We start from the raw sequence: 19,431 nt of genomic DNA, 5'->3' as shown, positions 1-19,431 counted from the left end.
ACATTTGGTCTACGCACCAACATGAGACCTAAAACTGAGATCCTGACTGTCTGTGATCATTAAAGATCCGTGGGCATCTTTCGAAAGGAGTAGGGTTTATCCCGATGTCCTGGCTAAATAAGCAATCATGACCTCATCTGTTCTGGCCCCCTAATTATACCCTGTCTCTAATCAGCTAAATATCTCTCTCACCACTTCCCCACCTAATGTGTGGCAAACATAATGGTGTGTACTGGTGTAATAATGGATGCCATAGCATCATCCAGATGTGTGCCACACATTGGTGAAAGTTGAAGAAGTTGCCCTCTGTCTATGTAAAGATCTTTAAGTAGCGAGAAAAATGTTATATAAATGTATTTAATTATTATTATCATTAATTGAAGTTGATAACCTTACTGCCTGTGTAGTTATTTCTCAAAAGCTGTAAATAACTAAATCTGTTTGCATGTACAAGGGGGTCCCAAAAATAACCAGAATTGGAAAATGAATTGAAAAACCTGTGATCACAAAGAACACTGAGTCTGCGTTAAATTTTGTTTTCTTTTAGAGAAAACGGCTGCTGAAACTGTAGTGATGTTTGAAACTGCTTTTAAAGAGGAAGCTTTAAGTAAAACACAGGTCTACAAGTGGTTTTCACGTTTCAAATGAGGGGAAATGTCACTTGACTTTTTTTTCTTCCAGTATATGAAAAAAGAACTCAAAGGAAAGTGTTTTTGTACTGTGGAAGAAATCAAAGAAAAATTGCTGCAGGCATTGGACAACGTTCCTCTTCAGTGCTTCCAGAAATGTTTCCACCAGTAGGAAAACCGTTGGGACAAGTGCATTCATTCACATGAAGAGTACTTTGAAGAAGACTAAAGTTTCAGTAAGTAAAAATTATAAAAACATTTTTTTTCCAATTTTAGTTATTTTTGGGTACCCCCTCGTATGTGTTGTCATGGACTGGTGCTGATTCCTCATGAATCTAACCTGGGGTTGTTATCTGTGTCATGTTTACATGTTGTCACTGTGCTTTCATGGTTTTTCCTTCCACTCAAGTCTCTGCACTGTTTGCCTGTTAAATACTGCATATCAAATAAGCTTCTTTTCCACGACAACAATTCTATTTACATATATTTCTATAATGTTGCAATTTTACACATTGTGTCACAATTTGTGGTCATCGAATCAAGAATATATGTCTGAAAATAAGTCACTGTCTGACTGTTTTGCAGCTCCTAGGTTATGGAGGTCCATATCTCAATATATTCAACAGTCATTTACAACTAATGCTTTTAAACTTAACTTAAGGGCATAGTTTTGTAAATGGGCTTTTTAGTGCTGTTTCTAATTTATTATAATAGTTTTACCTTATATCTGATTTATTTTTCTGTGTTTTTATTTTCATTTTATTTATGTACAGTGTCCTTGAATGTAATGAAAGGCATATACAAGTACAATGTATTATTATTATTATTACTATAAATTTAAACAAATCCTCTTTCACAGATTTTGCTTAATAGTCTGTGAAATAGATTAAGAACATTTGTAAAAAGTACAGCAAAACAATTTTGATTAACTAACAAATTAAATTCTTTCAAAGGATATAGTGCTTTCATCTTTGTACTATATAACCATAATAAAATAGAATTTTACAAGCAACACCAATCCACCAACTATAAATACATAACACAAATAAATACTATACCTTATATATGAAAGGAAACTCCTTACCTACTACATTTCTGTTAAGACGCCCCCCATTCCCCCTACCCAATTATTATCTGTTTCTGATTTTGTCCGTAAGCCTTTGTTATGTACCTTTTGGTTTGTAGGTGGCTCCCATATACGGGACTGCCCTCAGCCCTATAAAGACGGAGGATTTCCCACAGTTTACTCAAATGCGCTAGGGAATAGGGGAGTGTTCATTGTGTCTTTTGATTGTGCTTTTTGTGGTTTCTGGATTTTTTGACATGTGCTCTGTTTTTTGACTTTGTTTGCTGGATTTGTGTTAGGGACTTCTTTGCCTTGGATTCCCTTACCTTTGCAGGCATTCCCTACTGTGCCTCTTGTGCTGCTACGAGCTTCACTGTGGAACAGAGTCTTTTTTTTAAAAAATATATTTTATTTATAAAGATTCAGTGTTTTTTTTAAAGAGATGAGGCTGTCTCCCAGTTTGTAGACTTGATTCTGACCATAGGCTCTATAAAAAAATCAAATTTGGTGTGCTACTAACAGAATTAAAATGGAATGTTTTTGCCATTTTATTAAATAGACATTGTGTGTTAAAATTAAAATTGTATAATATGTTTCATTTGTGTAATTTCGGTCATAAAAGGCCACAAGCTCAATGGCATCTGTAGTTAACTAGCTAACAAAAAATTCATAGAAAAGATGTGGTATATAAAATTGACAAGTTGTTTCAACTGAAGGGGCATAGTAGGAGTGATTGTCAAGAGATTGTAAAAGAAATGACAAAACTAGTTTGTCAAGTGTCATAAATAAAAATGATACTCTCAATGTATGTTTTAATAAGAAAACAACAAAAATAAAAGTTTTGTAAAACAATTTCTCTTTAGTAGTATAGGAAAGGTCCAGTTTGGTCTGCATAGACTGTTAATGTGTATCTCTCTGAACATGACTTTGAGAACTGATGCAAATTAAAACAGTAAAGTACTTGATTAAGACTTCTTAACCGCAAGGACTGATAATCTAATGATTTGAGTTACTCTGCATTGGGGGATTCGTGAAGCTCCTGATATAAATATGTAATATCCTTCAGAAAATAAAGATGTGTAGGATTTTTGCATCAAAGTAAATCAGTTACTGTAAATGATAAAAAAGCATTTTATAAAGCATGCTTAAAATGTTAACATTTTATTATTTTTATACACCTAATACGGAAATATAGCTACTTGCAGACATATAAAATAAAATGTAATCCTACTGAAAATAATGAAACTGGTCACATATTGCAACATTATTTTAGTATTACAGTCTCATCTAGTTGCTGCTCTAAATTAAATCATGACATATATTATTTTGCAAATACATAAAAAGGCATCATTCTGACTTGCAATTTTATTATACAACATATATATTTTCTGTTTAATACGACTCAAAAAACCAGATGAGAAAATGATACATTTCTATAATTTCATAAAATATTTAATTGGTTGTTTTATGATTTTGTCATTCAGAATAATTAATATAGTATTTGAATTCAAGTGTATTTATTCATACTACAAGCATGGCAATTTTTAAACTAAATATGAAAGCTTTTGTGAAATTTGTATTTGGACAAAGTGTTGGATATTGAACATGTTGCTTTTCAGTCATTCATCATTTGTTTTTCAGCTTAATTCAATATAGACTAGGTGCTAACTCAGGGAAAGGTATAAGCCCAGTAAAGGCAAACTGACATACCCTCAAACATTCACACAGGACAAAGTTTCAGTCAATGATCATCATAACATACATTTCTTTTAAATGTGGATGAAAACTAAAAGTCCCAGAGAATTCCGAACCTAACCTTAAAAGAATTTTACACAATCAGAGGATCAGTCGGAGCTGAACATATGCGCATGCCATTGCCTTTTGTCAAAGAAAAGAAGGGCAGAACCTGAATGTTTTAGAACATCTTAAAGTAAGAGTTAAAATGTATTAACTGCTTCATTGACTGGTCTACCTTGCTATTTTTCTATTTAGGTAAAAAAGGTATTTTAGAAATTATAAATTAATTTTACATATTTTATATAAAGATATATTTTATATCTTTGTTTTCACCCAACACACCGTTTATTTACACTAATATTTACAAAAGTCTACCCCAGTGCCTCCAGCACCGATCCCCCAAAGTCCAGGCCACACCGTCCTTTTCTGGCCGCCTCCTGTCCTCTCGCCAGCTTTGTCTTCCTTCCTCCCGACTCTCGCCCCGACTGCTGGGAGGCAGCCCCTTTTATGGGAACCCGGATGGGCTCCAGCTGCTTCCCGGCACTCCTCCGCAGACACGCCCTTGTGTGGCGGAAGTGCCGGCTGCGCACCCGGAAGCCATCCGGGTGTCCCCTGTCGTCTTCCCCCCAGCACTTCCTGGTGTGGCGGAAGTGCTGGGCTCCAGGGCTGTTCAGGCAGCAGGGCGCCGCCTGGTGGTGGCCACGGGACCCTACAGGGCTGGGCTTCCATGCCCCCTACCCGAGACCACCAACGTAACCAGGGCGGACACCCCCTTGTGGTCTGGTGGAGGTACAGGCCCTCCTCCGGTCCTCCTGGGCGTCCCGGCCGAGCACAATATATATATATATATATATATATATTATATATATAGGGACATTATCCAATTTGTAGCATCTCGGTTTTCATGTTTATATGAGATACATAAAGCATGTCAAATCCTGAATAAAAAAATAAAATCTGCTTAGTTTATCAAATGACACAAAGCACTTGCAATAAAAAGTATTTTCTAAAACTCCAATGTCTCTTTGAGGTCATCTATATCAATAGGAGAATTCATAAGCTTCTGCTCTAAATGTATAAAGCACTATTTGTTATTATTTTAAACTTTACTCTCCCAAGTAAAGGAGAGAGTATGAAATATCAAATCTACGCATTTTACTTTTTTAATATCTGGTCAATTTCATTACATAAAGAAAAAGTAAGTCTGCTCTTTCATTCCTAATAAATCATTGATGAAAACCCCTTTTTCTAAATTAAATTTTTATTTAAATAAAAGTATTGTGTTTGTATTTGAACTGACAGCTAAATCTGATAATTAGACTGCATGAACTTGATTTTGATTGGCATTGTAATTGGATTGTCATTGGGCTGAAAACCTATTATCTTTGGATCATGCCCCATGAAATTTGTTGGAGAAACTTTGCTGCCAGTCATTAAAGCCACCATGCTGGACTATAAATTAGGTTTTACTGAAAGGATTCTTACCACTGGGACCTTAATTTCAATGAATCGTATAATGCAATTCCTTTCCTATTGATTACTAATATTAAAATTGGGGAAGTCTCTTATTGCATGTTGGCATTTTGCCATTAACTGGATTCAAGTTTATTGTTAAAAAATTTGATCACACGCACAAACAGTATAATATTTCTCATACTTTGAAACAAACATGATCACAAATGGCGACTTAATTTTTTACAAGTCTGTACTGACTGTAAAGGTAAGATTAGCAGCAACACGCATATTAGACCAAATACATTAAGTAATGTAACATTTTTCAAATAAACTAGCCAGCTACTGAAACTAATGTTATAAGAAGCACTGTAGCTGTGTTTGTCCAAAATTACCAAAGTTCTGCAGCTTTTAGTTTACTTCATAGAACAATTCAGGCAATAGTCTGATGCATGTTCAAATAGTTCCACAATCCAAGAAACTTCATTTTAAAGGTTTTAATAAAATTCAAAGCAAAACATTTGTACAAAAATAGAGAAACAAACTGCAATTACAAAGAAAAGAAAAGTTGCTGTTTAAAGAATGAGGCTTACTTATTTTGCTTCTTTTCTCCCTGTGTTAGTTTCAAATGTTCATATCGAAACGGTAAAGAGACATTCAGCATGGTCAGAAAACTTTATGCCAATGTTCTATTTATAAACTAAACTAAACTATCAGTCTGTGCCTGTAGAAGTGACACACTGTTTTTGCAGGAATAGCTAAAAAAGTTCTATTTCATGTTAAATTTTAGTGGGTAAAAGACTACTATACTCTAAATAACTATGAGAAACTGGTATTCTATTAAAATTAAGCAGACACTTGTGTGAGTTTAACATCAGCATTAATATTCTAAGATTGACACTTTCACATACTGCATTTACACAGTTCCAAGTTAACCCAGCCACAGGAGATGCACAAACCAGTGTGTTTCTTCATGCCTGTCCCAAGTCTGGATAAATGGTTTTGCCAAATCAATATGTGGAGCGATAGTAGGGAGCAAGTTGAGGAGACCTGGAGAAGAGAGGAAGGAAGGTCAGTAGAAACAAGACAGAATACATGTGTGTAAATGAGAGGAAGTGAGAGGAAGATCAGTTGAATGGTGAGGATGCAAGGAGTTGGTGAAGGTAGATGACTTTAAATACTAAATCAACAGTACAGAGTAATGTGGATTGTGGAAGAGAGGTGAACAAGAGAGTGCAGGCAGGGTAGAATGGGTGGAGAAGAGTGTCAGGAGTAATTTGTGACAGACGGATATCAGCAAGAGTGAAAGGAAAGGTCTACATAACGGCAGTGAGACCAGCAATGTTATATGGGTTGGAGATGGTGGAACTGACCAGAAAGCAGAGCTGAAGGTAGCAGAGTTAAAGATGCTAAGATTTGCATTGTATGTGACAAGGATGGACAGGATTAGAAATGAGGACATTAGAGGGTCAGCTCAAGTTGGACAGTTGGGAGACAAAGTCAGAGAGGCGAGATTGCTTTGGTTTGGACATGTGCAGAAGAGGAGAGATGGTGAGTATATTGGGAGAAGGATGTTAAGGATAGAGCTGCCAGGGAAGAGGAAAAGAGGAAGGCTTAAGCTAAGGTTTATGGATGTGGTGAGAGAGGACGTGCAGGTGATGGGTGTGACAGAACAAGATGCAGAGGACAGAAACAAATTGAAGAAAATGATCCACTGTGGCAACCCCTAATGGGAGCAGCCGAAAGAAGTAGAAGATTTACACAGTCCCAAGTTATTTCCTAATAATATTACAATAAACTTTTCTGCTTTTATTTTTCAAACAAAAGTAAAAAAAAAAGTCTTAAGAATGGTACGTATATCATAATTATTGAATTTTTACTTAAAAATATGTAACTTGTACCTTATTGTAGAATTGTGTACAATGCCATACATACATTCATGTATTCTCAAACCTGCTTAGCTCAGTTTCAGGTTACAGGGAGCCAAAGCCTACCCAGGTAGCACTGGGTACAAGGTGAGAAATAAACCCGGGCAGATGCCCATCAATTGCAGGGCACGTACCCATATACAATCACTCACACCGCAGTCGAATTAGAGTTACCAGTTAAAGTAACCTGCATGTCATTTGGGTTCTAAAAAAAAAAAGTAATTTAGTCATTGGGAGAAATGCTGACTCCATAAAGGCAACGACTTGGATGTAATGCCAGGACATTCAATGAGCACTACCCACTGTGCAATCAATGCCCCCTTCTAACTTTATATACAAACATAATACAAAAACAAATAAATAATACAAACAGGATTAAAACTTCATTCAATACCAGAAAGATTTCAAGCATAACAAATACTCAATCTAGGACTAGTTTTTGCCTTGTACAAAATGCTGAAGGGATGAGTTCAGGCCCAAGCAATTAAGAATTGGACTAAGGTGATTTGATGATGGATGGATGTGTGGATGGAAAATATCTAAATTGCAAAAATTATGTAATGTAGCTATTTAATTGGGTTATAATAATATCTAATATATATACTTACAAAGCATTTACTCTATAAGAATTAGAAAGGGAAAGAGTCAATACAAATAGAACTTTATTTGCTAGATAGCACTTTCTTTGACCCAATAGGGAACTGTAGCATTTTACAGAAGCTCAAATAATAAATAAAGACTACAACAAACAATAACCCAATACTTACAAAGAAAAGAAAACTCCTGTCTTCGGCAAAGATAAAAAGAATACAATCAAAGTGATGCATTATAAATGTGCTTTGCTATAGGTGACACACTTCTTAACACACTTCTGCTGTAATTCAGTTCTGTTTTGAACTTGTGTCTGTTAAGACTTCCTTGCAATTTTGTCTAATGTTCAAGTAAATCCCCAACTCTTCATGAGTTTGTTTTCTGTTTATTTTACACTTGTCATAGACAGGAATGTGCAGCTTTTTTCATAATAACACTTGGTTTCATCTTCATTCTCTCCTTCGCTACTACCTGCAGTAGGTTAAGATGTGCAAAAAAAAACCTTAATCCACATTAATAAAAAGACGTGTCTGTTTATCTATATGTCAATCCAGTTGCTATGACTCTGTCATTCCAACAGATGGTACATCATAAGCATATGCATTTTAGTACACAAATATTTGTGATGCACCATCTGTTGGAATGACAAACGCAATGCATTTTAACACTTCATGCATTACAAAATACATTCCAATTGATGGGGCAGTGCAAACATTAACACTGAGATTTACATTGATTACTTAGATTTCAACCTATCTTAGATGGGTAGCACAGCTAGTTTTAAAAATAATTCAGTAAAACATTTTGAGTTTAAATAAATTTACAAATATGTTTAACTTTTATCAGGATCTTAACATAGGATGAGCTTTGCTCGACATTATTATTAAATCCTTGAAAAAACATGAAAAAATGCAGATTTTATTTAATAATTTTAGCACATTTAGACGACTTTTATGATTTTAATAATTTTAAAAATCCACCAGACACTGCCTAATATGATCATCCATGAAGCTGTGAAATAGTTAAGCATTAATCTTGTTCTTTTCAATAGATTAAAATTGTCATAGTGAAAAGTGAGTTACTGTTAGTAAAATGTCTTTATAATAACAAAAGGAAAATTAGAGATATAGTAGTTATTTTTCACAGTCATGAAATAGAAAGACCCCTCCTCGAACCACCACCTTATCGTGGTGGAGGGGTTTGCATGTCCCAATGATCCTAGGAGCTTTATTGTCCGGGGCTTTATGACCCTGGTGGGGCCACCCAAGGCAAACTGGTCGTAGGTGAGGGATAAGACAAATAGTCACCGGGGCCCCTCCTCTGGAGCCAGGCCTGGAGGTGGTGCTCTATGGCGAGCGCCTGGTGGCCGGGCCTGCACCCATGAGTCTCGGCCGGGCACAGCCCAAAGAGGCAACGTGTTTCCCCCTTCCCATGGGCTCACCACCTATAGGAAGGGACAAGGAGGTCAGGTGCAGTGTGAGTTGGGTGGTGGCCAAAGGCGGGGACCTTGGCGGTCCGATCCTCGGCTACAGAAGCTGGCTCTTGGGGTGTGGAATGTCACCTCTCTGAAGGGGAAGGAGCCTGAGCTAGTTCGCAAAGTCGAGAGGTTCCGGCTAGATATAGTCGGGCTTACCTCGACGCACAGCTTGGACTCTGGAACCAATCTCCTTGAGAGGGGCTGGACTCTCTACTACTCTGGAGTTGCCCCCAGTGAAAGGCGCCGAGCAGGTGTGGGCATACTCATTGCCCCCTGACTTGGAGCCTGTACATTGGGGTTTATCCCAGTGGACGAGTGGGTAGCCTCCCTCCGTCTTTGTGTAAGGGGACTGGTCCTAACTGTTGTTTGTGTGTATGTGCCAAACAGCAGTCTGGAGTATCCACCCTTTTTTGAGTCCCTGGAGGGGATGGTAGAGGGCATACCTTCTGGGGACTCCCTCGTACTGCTGGGAGACTTCAGTGTTGACGTGGGCAATGACAGTGAGATCTGGAAGGGCGTGATTGGGAGGAATGGCCCCCCGATATGAACCCGAGCAGTGTTTTGTTATTGGACTTCTGTGCTTGTCAAGGATTGTCCATAATGAACACCATGTTCAAGCATAGGGGTGTTCATATGTGCACTTGGCACCAGGACACCCTAGGCCTCAGTTCGATGATTGACTTTGTGGTTGTGTTGTCGGACTTGCGCCAACATGTCTTGGACACTCAGGTGAAGAGGGGGGCGGAGCTGTCAACTGATCACCACCTGGTGGTGAGTTGGCTTTGATTGTGGGGGAGGATGCCGGTCAGGCCCTGTAGGCCCAAACGTGTTGTGAGGGTCCGCTGGGAATGTCTGGCAGAGTCCCCTGTCAGAAGTAGCTTCAATACAGACCTCCGGCAGAACTTCGACCACGTCCTGAGGGAGGTGGGGGACATTGAGTCCGAATGAGCCATGTTCCGTGCCTCTATTGTTGAGGTGGCTGACTGGAGCTGTGGCCATAGGTGGTCAGTGCCTGTCGTGGCGGCAATTCCTGAACCCCGGTGAGGGATGCCGTCAAGCTGAAGAAGGAGTCCTACCAGACCCTTTTGTCCTGTGGGACTCTGGAGGCAGCTAATAGGTACCGACAGGCCAAGCGGAATGCAGCTTTGGCAGTTGCTGAGGGAAAAACTTGGGCATGGGAAGAGTTTGGGGAGGCCATAGAGAACGACTTTCGGACAGCTTCGAGGAGATTCTGGTCCACCGTCCCGCGTCTCAGAAGGGGGAAGCAGTGCAGTGTCAACACCATATATGGTGGGGATGGTGCCATTCTGACCTTGACTCAGGACGTTGTGGGTCAGTGGGGGGAGTACTTCGAAGACCTCCTCAATCCCACCAACATGCCTTCCAATGAGGAAGCAGAGCCTGGGGACTCAGAGGTGGGCTCCCTGAGGTCACTAAGGTGGTCAAAAAACTCCTTGGTGGCAGGGCCCCGGGGTTGGATGAGATACGCCCGTAGTTTTTCAAGGATCTGGATGTTGTAGGACTGTCTTGGTTGACATGTCTCTGCAACATAGCATGGACATTGGGGACAGTGCCTCTGAATTGGTAGACTGGGGTGGTGGTCCCCCTCTTTAAGAAGTGGGACCGGAGGGTGTGTTCCAACCACAGAGGGATCACACTCCTCAGCCTCCTTGGAAAAGTCTATTCGGGGGTTCTGGAGAGGAGGGTCCGTCAGATAGTCGAACCTCGGATTCAAGAGGAACAGTGTGGTTTTGTCCTGGTCATGAAACAGTGGACCAGCTCTACACCCTTAGCAGAGTCCTGGAGGGTACATGGGAGTTAGCCCAACCAGTCTACATTTATTTTGTGGATTTGGAAAAGGTGTTCGATCGTGTCCCTCGGGGAATCCTGTGGGGGGTGCTCCGGGAGTATAGGGTACCGGACCCCCTGATAAGGGCTGTTCGGTCTCTGTACAACCGGTGTCAGAGCTTGGTCTGCATTGCCAGCAGTAAGTCAAACCCGTTTCCAGTGAGAGCTGAACTCTGCCAGGGCTGCCCTTTGTCACCAATTCTGTTCATAACTTTTATGGACAGAATTTCTAGGCGCAGCCAAGGTGTTGTGGTCCAGTTTGGTGGATTTAGGATTGGGTCACTGCTTTTTGCAGATGATGTTGTCCTGTTTGCTTCATCAGGCTGTGATCTTCAGCTCTCTCTGAATCGGTTCGCAGCTGAGTGTGAAGCGGCTAGGATGGGAATCAGCACCTCCAAATCCGAGATCATGGTCCTCAGCCGGAAAAGGGAGGAGTAGCCTCTTAGGGTTGGAGGTGAGATCCTGCCCCAAGTGGAGGAGTTCAAGTATCTCGTGGTCTTGTTCACGAGTGAGGGAAGAATGGAGCGTGAGGTCGACAGCCGGATCGGTGTGGCATCCGCAGTGATGCAGGCTCTGCATCAGTCTGTTGTGGTGAAAAAGGAGCTGAGCCGTAAGGCAAAGCTCTCAATTTATCAGTCGATCTACATTCGATATACATTCCTACCCTCACCTATGGTCATGAGCTATGGGTAGTGACCGAAAGAACGAGATTGCAAATACAAGTGGCTGAAATGAGTTTCCCCCGCAGGGTGTCTGGGCTTTCCCTTAAAGATAGGGTGAGAAGCTCAGTCATCCGGGAGGGGCTCAGAGTAGAGCCGCTGCTCCTCCGCATCGAGAGGAGTCAGATGAGGTGGCTCTCTGCTACTTTGTAATTACTATAAAAGCTTGTGGTTAAAGCAGTTTTGGCACAGGCTCTGTTTCTTTTTTTTAATCCAGTGGCAACCTCTATCACAGCTAATGTGAAATGCAGCCTGAACCTTTAAGCTATGATATAAGTCATTTATTTCTTTTTGGATTCTTCCCAAAATTCTTTCAATATCATAATCAATAAGTAATGAGTTTAGTTATAGGAAACAGTTTAAATTATATCTATATGTTGGATCTATGTTATGCCTTTCGTGTGGTTTGCAAATTTCAATATTGTTGGTATACAAAATCAAGTAACTGTTGGTCTGACTGAAAAAAGTGGAGGTGACTTAAAAAGGTCACATTACACGAGTGACAGAGAAATCCATTTCCAGATACCTCATGCCATTATGGCAATAATTGCTGAGTCAGAAAACAACTGCTCCAAACTTTTGATTAAAAGTACAAGGAATAGTTTTTGATAGAAAGTATCTTTGAGTTTCCTCTTTTCATGCTACATTCTGTGTTAAAAACAACCATTTTTTCCAGCTTATCTAGACTGAACAGTTGCTGAATCCTGGAATCTTGCATTTTTGTTATAGCATTATTGCTAGCATTGTAGTCCATGTTGTCAGGACACTTTTCAAACATTTGCAGAATGTATCTTAAGCTATGGGGTTCTTCATCTTGGTTAGGTGTGTGTGTTAAAATGTGACTAAAATTTTAGTCTTTCTGGCAGTGGAGTTTTACATTTGATATTTTTGATCATTTCTATATTCACTTTGTGCCTAAAAAGTCATTGTAGGCATTTTGAAATATGTTAGATACTAAGATGGAAAAAAGCTATATAATGTACTGTAGAATATTTGGATGTCAGGCACAGTGGTAGTGCTGTAGCTTGCAATAAGGAGACCAGGGCACACATCCTGGGTCCACCCTGTGTAGAGTTTACATGTTTTCCCTGTGTCGGCATGGATTTTCTCCACTGTTCAAAGACATGCTGGTTAGGTGGACAGCAATACTAAATTGGCCCTGGTGGCTGTAGTGGGCTGGCGCACTGCCCAGAGTTTGTTCCTGCCTTGTGCCCTGTGTTGGCTGGGATTGGCTCCAGCAGTCCCCTGTGACCCTGTGTTAGGGGCAATGACTGATCTGAAAGACTGCTGACTGTGTGTGCCTGTGGTGTGTATGTGAGGGTTTTCACCCTGCAATAGACTGGCATCCTCTCTAGGGATTCTTCAAGCCCTAAATCCTGCTTGCTGGGATGTGCTCCAACCACCTGTGACCCTGTTTAGGATTACGTGCGCAAATAAAATGATAATTGGGTTTCTAGTTATTATTTTTGCTGCATTTAGCTTATACTAAGGTAGCAATATTGAATGTTTATGATAATTTTGAAAAAAAAAAACAACAAATATAATTATTTTAATAGTGAACCTGCTCAGAAATCATAAACATTAATTTGTAAACCTAATTTCTTCTTGAAAAGTTCTGATTGTACATTTTAATATTATTGTAAAGTCCTTATCTTTTTTTTTGCTGCTCTTTTAGTTGTTAAAAAAAACACATATGTATTTCAAAGTACTGACTGTGTACCAGTTATTTTTTGAAAAGGTAAGCTGTTTTGTGAAGTTTATAATTTTCCATTATCTAAAACCATTTGTCTTGTGACATGAACTGTAAATATTAATGAATTTCTGTTATGTATTCTATGCACTCTAATATGTAACAGAACACCTGGCTAGTCCTTTATTATAAACTGTAATTATGAGGTCATGAATGATGTTAACGGGATCATTGCGTGTCAACTTAATGGACAAGGCACCCTGTGATGTTTGCAGTTCCACAAGGCCAGGAAACTCAAGTTGTCATACTGATAGGAGATATGCATCACTTTCAAAGAAATCATACTTGAGTCAACTGCAAGCATCTACACCTTGAGAACACTGACACCCGTGAAAACTGTACAGCTGCACAGCTCAGAATGTGTAATTTACACAAACAGGGAACTGGAGCAAGTTTACAGCACTACTTTGAAATGGAACAGATAGGGAAAGAGAATTGCATAGTTTCAAAAGAACTTTTGTACATAGTAGTAAGGAATTCTGTAACAAAGACAATCTCAAGTCTTTGGCCATGTACACAACCTCAAGACCTTAGATACCCTTGAAAAGAAGAAATCGCTGCAGTGATTGTGTATTATCCCAGGCTTCAAGTCAAGGATTTATCTGAAAATCTATGGACAAGTATGATCTTAATGGACAAGTGCCATGATTTTTGATAACAAAAATTGCAGACAAATAGGACTATAGTGTTGCTTGTGTACATTTCTTCAGAAATATGCTAATGTAAACAAAATTAAATCTATAGAATTTTTAAGTGTTTAACACAATTTACAAGACTTTTACATGAAACTCAGATTAAATAATTCTTACTAGATATTCATAAATTGCTTTTCAATATTAACACTAAAATTACCAGAGCCTACAAGAAAGCTCGTAAATCCGGCCCACCTTAAATCCATTCTCACCTCTCCGTCAGCGTCTTTTGTCCTGTAAATGTGTTGACTAACAGCAAGCAGCCTGGTTTCCCATCCCCCTGTCCACCGCTGCAGTTCATTTCGCAAAGAAGTTTCTCAGTGCTCGGCGTTTATCTTGGAGTGAAATGTTGGAGCTTTATAGGAAAAAATAGTACATCATCTTTTGGAATACTTACATTTCATGTGTGTTCCGTGTCAACAACAATCTATGTAAAACGTAGTTACTGTAACACAGAAACGTTTTTTCATGTTTTAGTAATAATTGAAAAAATGTAGACATGAAATATATAATGTGTGAAGCCTGAAATACAAATATGAAATAAACACTTTCACAAAAGGTACAAGCATAACAAAACAAGTGCACTTTTATTGAAGAATTTAACCGAAGAAAAAAGAAAGCAGCTTACGGTAGGCGGTTGACATGACAGCTTATGTGATGTAATGCTAAGAACTGCTGCCTTCCAATCAAGAGGTCGCAGTTTCAATATCAGCTGCTTCTCAAATTTGCCATTTTCAGTAGTTAGCTGCTCTTATTGTCAATATCATACAATAAAGGCATACATTTGATTTGCATCTGTAAATTTAGTTAAAGTTAGTGGGTTTTTTTCAGTTTTATTCTCTCACTCACGTTCAAGCTCCCACACACCCCTCGGATCTGACGCCGTTTTCATATAAAGACGTGGTATAACAAACAAACTTATTTTGATATACCTCATCTTTATTTGAAAACCGTGTCAGATCTTGTGCACGAACGAGACTGTGACTTAGAAAACTGTGGATGTGGATGTGAGTGGTGTGTGTGATTGAGAATGACTGTGGATGTCAATTTGTTTTTATTCAGTTTCATTCTTGAGTGCTCCTGCTCATGCTGAATTAGTATGCCCTTCTGATCCATCACGTCAAAGCCGCGCTGACAAAAAAGAGAGACTTAGGTATATATGACATTTGGAATAATTCATTTTATGACCTGTATTGTACATTTCAGAAAATGTTGTTGCACTAATGCAACATTATATTCATTTGCATACCTTCATGTGGTTGTAGTTAGTGACTGTGTTTGGTTTTTTGTTCTGATCTTGGCCAGTGTCCACATGTTGCTGCATGTTGGTATTTCTTTTGAACTCAAGGAGATGCAGAAGACAGAATAGTATGGAGAGTTCAGTTCCGCACTATATACAATCATCAGATACAAATGTTAACAGTTCCCACACACACCCAAGGACCATCTTTACGACGTGTATAAAGTGTGAAGCCTGAAATCCAAATATCAAATAAACACTTTCACAAAATGTACAAGTATAACAAAACGCTCTTTTATTCAAGACTATAACTGAAGAAAAAAGAAAGCAGGTTACGGTAGGCAGTTGATGTGGCAGCTTGCGTGGTGCAATGCTAAGAACTGCTGACTCCCAAATCAATGGGTTTGATGCTTGCAGCTTCTCAAGTTTACCATTTTGAGTAGAGAGCTGCTATTATTGTTAATATTATACAATAAAAACATACATTTGATTTACGTCTGTAACAACCGCTGTAAATTTATAGTGCTTGTCAAAGTTAACGTTTTTGATTCAGTTTTATTCTCTCAGTCGCGTTCACACCCGCCCTGATTTGATACTGCTGTTTTCAAATAAAGACACGCTATAACAGAGGTGAACTCAGATCGGAGAAAACAGAAGCCCTCCCCGCAAGAAACATCCACTCACATATAAGAACAACGCAGTTGCACCAGGTGTAAAGGTGAAAGTATGGCGTCATCCTGCCAATCAACTGTCCTTCAAAGAAACAGCACGGCTTACAGAGCTCGCCAACGCTATACCGTCCAGATCTAAACACTAGCATGGTGTATGTGCCCAAAAAAGTCTAACTGCATTCTTGTACCATTGCTCACGTATTAAAGTGTCAACAGGTATTTTTCGTGGCATTACACGTGTAATTTGTGAGCATGCCCTTGACGATCAAACAGAGCACGCTCTCTAGTATACTTGTGACTTTATGCTGTAGGAAGATAAGTAAATAAATCAATATAAGTAACATTCGATCTGGCTTTTATATAAGTAACATATAAATGCTTCTTATGTAAAGCCCATCACAAAACATAATCACAAACATGAGTTTGCACGATACGTTGGAGAGCTCTGTAAGCCGTGCTGTTTCTTTCAAGAACAGGTGATTGGCAGGATGACGCTGGACTTTGTCCTGTATCCAAACGGTGCCATCTTTCACCTTTACGCCTGATGCAGCTGCGTGGTTCTTATATGTGAGTGGACGTTTCTTGTGGGGAGGGCTTCTGTTCTCTTTTTCTGATCGGAGTTCACCTCTGTTATAGCGCGTCTTTATTTAAAAACAGCAGTGTCAGATCAGGGCGAGCGTGAACGTGACTGAGAGAATAAAACTCAATAAAAAAAAAACGCTAACCTTTACAAGTACCATACATTTACACCATCTGTTACAGACTCAAATCAAATGTAAGCTTTTATTGTATAATACTAGCAATAAGAACAGCTCACGATTTAAAACTATTTTTTGGGAGACGTTACGACTCGAACTCAGAACCTTCTGAATTGTACTCAGCAGCTCTAACCAGTATACTACCCAAGAAGTCAGGACAACAAGCAACACTAATCTGATTTCTTTTTCTTCGGTTATATTCTAGCAAAAAGCGCATTTGTTCTGTTATACTTGTATCTTTTGTGAAAGTGCTTATTTGATATTTGGACTTCAGTCTTCACACATTATACACTTCATGTCTACATTTTGTCATTAGTACTAAAACATGTGTTCAAGATTTCTGTCATCCTACACTTACACAGATCTTTGTTGACACAGAACCCACGTGAAATGCATATGTTCCGAATAAAGATATATTTTTTAGCCTAGGTACCTGACTCACTGATAAACAAGGCTTCATTTGGGAGAGGTTTTTGCAGTTTCTCCAGCAGTGGGGGGATTGTATAGCAGGCAGTTTGCTGCTTAGAATTACTGACACATTTACAAGACAAAAGACGCTAAACGGAGATGTGCGAGTGGATTTAAGTTGGGTCGGATTCATGAGTTTTCTCGTAAGCTTTGGTAATTCTAGTATTAATAGGGAACAAATCAGCCTGTATCTTCATTTGTGAGAGATTAGCTAGATCTGGTAGGGCTGCTGTGAAAGCATTTACTCAAGTAGAAAGGATGGTCACTCAAGCAGAAATAGCTGATTGCAATAATTTAATTTTGTATTATAATCATTTGCTTTTTGTGGTAGGAATAGCATTATTGACTATGTCATCTTAAATTTGCATTTCTCAATTTAAAGGGTTTACCTCTATCTTTATATATATTACGCTACCTAGGCTATTCGTTTGTCTGGCCAGGCTTTTAAATCCCCTGTAGCTCGCAATCCGTTTGAATTATTGGCCTGAAATTTGGTACACATATACTACGTGATGTCTACTATACACTTCCGAGGTGATGATTGACCTCCAAAGTTATTCCTCTTTTTATTTTGTTTTATTGTAGAATTAACTCTCGGCAGCGGCCAGTAGGGCAACTGTTGTGATGTGAAATTTTGCATACAACTTGATAAATATTCTGTATGTCTTTTTTCATAACTTAGGCAAAACAATGTAATATTTGTGTTACGTTAGTGAGAAGCATTCATGTTCACCCCTGACCCTCCCCCCCCACCCACCCACCCCTTAATGAATGACTGTCTTTGAATTTTACTATAGGGTTGGGTGGGAAGTGCCTCAAACAAGTTTGGTAAGTGTTTCTCTGCTAAAGTCTCTCCCTCAACTCCCACACAAAGCCAGACTGCCTAACTGCCAAGCTTTACCTTAATGTATGGTTTGCGGGGCAGGTGTGAAGATGTTGTATCCACCCCATTGGTCTGAAATATGGCTGTTTGGAATTGGCTTGTATCAAAAGCTTTTAAGTACTGTGACACCCTATTGGCTGTAGGGGTTGGACAGAAAACCTATAAATTACTTGCTTTACCCAACTCTCTCTCTATCTTACCAAGCTGATGAACGGCCATCGCACACCATGAACTGAAAAGGACAACACAATGAAGAGCATACCTCGGCAGCCATATTGAGACAGGCATGTGGCCTGTTCTGAAGAAAGCTGACCATAAATGAACTAAAGACATTTTTAAGTAACTAACAAGTCTGTGTGCCGCCTGAAAATACACATCACCATTTATCAGGTTGTATGGTTGCCAATATTCAAATGTACTTTGCATATTGTTATTATTTATGACTTTTATCAATAATATATTGATTAAATTGTAACTTAACTCCTGCTTGTCTTTTACTATACCTAATTGCCTAAGGTTATAGATGTAGAAAGGAAGGTGGGGAGAAGTTATATACTATAATACCTTATAAACAGTGGTAAGTCTGTGAGATTTGAGGCATTCTGACAAAGGCTACATATTAATAAATACAAAAGGGGAAAGCAGAGCAATATAATACTCTACCAAGACAAAACAGCGACCATGCGGCACATGTGTACAGGTGCCATTCTCCTCCCTACCACCTTCGCTGTCACTTCCCCTACCACTTCATATCTTAAATCATTCTTGAGGCAGAATGAGCCACCTTCAGTGAAAAATTAAAGGAAAATGTACTAAGTAAATGCAACACAAACACTGACTTAATCAGTTTTAACATGAAAAGATGCAGATGAAAGGAGAGAAGAAGTGGGCCGCTAGAGTGGAGAAAACAAGAGCTGCTCACGAAGCAGCAAGTGCATCAACTTCTGAGCAAATGAATGCTAAACGTACAGAGAAAGAGGATGAAAACTATAAGTCAAGTGTATTCACTGCACGCTATTGTGCAGTGCGCCATTACAGGTATAGTTATATTCTAAGACATACAAGTTAATCATGTTATATTGTTGTCATAGGGAACCTTCTACAAATAGCTAAACAAGAGACTCTATAGTGTAAAATTTCTATAGACGACTCATGGACCACCACTCAACAGAAGGTGTGAGCAAAGAAGAAAATGCTATGATTCTGAAATCTCAGTTGAACATTTGGAAAATAATTCAAAAGGTAATGCTTGCTCTCCACAACTTCTAACTGCTGAACAACCAAATACTGCAAATATATTGAGAAAACCATCAATGACTCAGGTGATGGTAAGAAATGCACTTCTGATATTAGATGTCATTGCTTGCTATGTATTTAAGAAATAACATCTAAAGAAGATTATTAATCTACTGAAGGCTTCACAAGCCATGTTCTTTTCTACAAAAGTGATACCAACAAAAGGTAGGACTGGGGAACAAGGTTTTGGTTCACAATGTTTACATTAAAAGTAAAAATATGGATT

Source organism: Polypterus senegalus, chromosome 16, assembly GCF_016835505.1.
Source record: "Polypterus senegalus isolate Bchr_013 chromosome 16, ASM1683550v1, whole genome shotgun sequence".
In the NCBI taxonomy this organism is placed as follows: Eukaryota; Metazoa; Chordata; class Cladistia; order Polypteriformes; family Polypteridae; genus Polypterus; species Polypterus senegalus.
Note: the sequence above shows the minus strand (reverse complement) of the source record.